Source organism: Gossypium hirsutum, chromosome A04 (genome assembly GCF_007990345.1).
Source record: "Gossypium hirsutum isolate 1008001.06 chromosome A04, Gossypium_hirsutum_v2.1, whole genome shotgun sequence".
In the NCBI taxonomy this organism is placed as follows: Eukaryota; Viridiplantae; Streptophyta; class Magnoliopsida; order Malvales; family Malvaceae; genus Gossypium; species Gossypium hirsutum.
The window spans coordinates 16,929,329-16,932,362 of record NC_053427.1 but is presented as its reverse complement, the minus strand read 5'-3'; positions in this window follow the sequence as shown (position 1 = coordinate 16,932,362).

Genomic DNA, 3,034 nt, shown 5'->3' with positions numbered 1-3,034 from the left:
TAACTTGCTGACAGATTAAACATCTCAAAACTAAGTCAGAACTATCTCTTTTCATTCCCGGCCACCAATATAGTTGTTTCAAATTGTTATACATTTTCGTACTTCTGTACAGAAAATCTGCTACAGTGAGCTTCACTCAAAATCATTTGAATCAACTCTGGATTTCTCAGAATACAAAGTCTATTTCTGAATCTCAAACAACCATCAACATCAACTCGGAATTCAAAATCACACAGAGTTCGTTTTGCTATCAATTCATTGTCATATTTCTGAACCTCGTAGTTCTGTTGTATAAACAAAGGTTTTGCTTTCAGTTAGCACAAACCAAGGTATCATCAAACAGTGCTAAATGAGCATTCATAGCACGCAACGTAGACAACGATTTCCTGCTCAGAGCATCAGTAACAACATTAGCTTTTCCTGGATGATAATCAATCATGAGTTCGTAGTCTTTTAACCATTCTAACCATCTTCTCTGTCGCATATTCAAATCTTTTTACGTCATTAAATACTTCAGACTTTTATGATCAGAAAACACGTGACATTTCTCACCAAACAGATAGTGATGCCAGATCTTCAAAGCAAATACAATGACAGCTAACTCAAGGTCGTGTGTTGGATATTTATTCTCATGTGGCTTTAATTGTCTCGAAGCATAAGCAACAACTTTTCCTTCTTGCATTAAAATACAACCGATTCCATTCAACGAAGCATCACTGTAAACAACAAATTCTTTACCTGACTCAAGTTGTACCAGTATCAAAGCTTCAGTTAACAGAGCTTTTAACTGCTCAAAACTTTTCTGACATTTCTCAGACCATTCAAACTTCACATCTTTCTGAAGCAATTTTGTCAACGGAGTTGCTATCATAGAGAAATCTGTTACAAATCATCTGTAGTACCTAACAAGTCCCAGAAAACTACAGACTCCAGATACATTCCTCGGAGGCTTCCAATCCAGAATAGCTGAAATCTTACTCGGATCAACTCGAATACTGGAAGTTGATACAATATGACCCAGAAAACCAACTTCTCGCAACCAGAATTCACATTTACTAAACTTTGCATACAACTGTTTATCTCACAGAGTGTGTAGCACTATTTTCAGATGTTCAGTATGCTCAGATTTATCACGTGAATAAATCAAAATATCATCAATGAATACAACAACAAATTGATCTAAGTATTGTCTGAAAATTCTATTCATTAAATCCATAAATATGGCAGGTGCATTCGTTAAACCAAAAGGCATAAGTAAAAATTCATAATGCCCGTACCTTGTTTTGAAAGTAGTTTGGAATATCAGAATCCTTTACTCGCAACTGGTAGTAACCCGATCTTAGATCTATCTTAGAAAACACAGTAGCACCTTTCAACTAATCGAATAAGTCATTAATTCTAGACAGAGGGTATTTATTCTTTACAGTTACTTTATTAAGTTGATTGTCATCAATACACATTCTCATTGTGCCATCTTTCTTTTTCACAAACAGAACAGGAGCACCTCATGGTGAAAAACTCGGTCTAGCAAACCCTCGATCAGTCAATTCTTGCAACTAAGATTTTAATTCTTTCAACTTGGTCAGATCCATTCTATACAGAGCTATTGAAATCAGAGTAGTACCAGGTACTATTTCAATGCCAAACTCGACTTCTCGGATCAGAGGCAAACCAGGTAGTTCTTCAGGAAACACATCCAGAAATTCACAGACAACAGGAACTGATTCAAGTTTCTTATCATCCATTTTCGAGTCTAACACATAAGCTAAGTAGGCTTCACAACCTTTCTTCACATATTTTTGTATTTTCATTGTTGATACCATAGCTGGTAGTCCATTCAGATCACTAGACTCAATTTAGATTATTTCATCATTCTTACACCTTAAGTCAATGACCTTTCGTTTGCAATCCACAATAGCATCATGTAGGGTTAACCAATCCATTCCCAGAATTATATCAAATTCTTCAAATGGCAAAAGCATCAGATCAGCAGAAATACAAACATCTCGAATCATTAACGGGCAATTCTTACAGACTTAATCAACCAAGACACTTTTGCCTAAAGGGTTCGATACTCTAATACGAATTCAGTAGACTCTACCAGCAAAGTCTTACTGTGCACTAAATTCATACAAATATAAGAATGCGTTTATCTAGAATTTACCAAAGCAATCACAAAAGTATCATAGAGAGTAAAAATACCAGTAATCACTTCTGGAGACGAGGCTTCCTCATGAGCTCGGATAACATAAGCTCTGGCAGGTGCTCTGGCCTCAGATCTAACAATAGTATCTCCAGTAGCTCTTTGACGACTACTTGCATTTCTGGAAGGTCTACCTCTAGCTGAGGTGTTACTCGATCTCGAATTCTGTACATTTTCTTACTCAACAAGTTCAGAACAATCTCTTACAAAATGATCCAGAGATCAACATAGAAAATAGGCTCGGCCATTCAATTTACAATTTCTCGGATGTCTTTTACCATAGTCTTTACATTTAGATCTCTCAGCTCGAACATTCCCAACACTTGCAACAAAAGTAGCAGGGACTTTGAAGTTTGAATACAATCTAGCTCGATCTCGGTTTGAATGTCCCACATTAGCATTTGAACGGCTTTGATCATCTCAGAATTTCTTTGACATGGACTGACATGATCTACTCGAAGATCTCTTTCTAACATCTCTAGCTTTAGAATCAGCTTTTCTTTTCTCTTTACTTAATTCTTCATCTTTACATGCTCGCTCAACGAGCACTACCATTTTTTTAATCTACAAAATCCCAACTAATAGACGGATATCTTCGTTTGGTCCATCTTCAAACCTTTTTCACATTATTGCTTCATTCGATACACATTCACGGGCATACTGACTCAATCTCACAAATTTACATTCGTATTCAATAACAGACATACGACCCTGTTTAAGCTCAAGAAACTCTTTACGTTTCTGATCAATGAATCTCTGACTGATATATTTCTTATGGAATTTAGATTGAAAGAAATCCCACATAACTCGTTCACTCGGAACCACAGACAT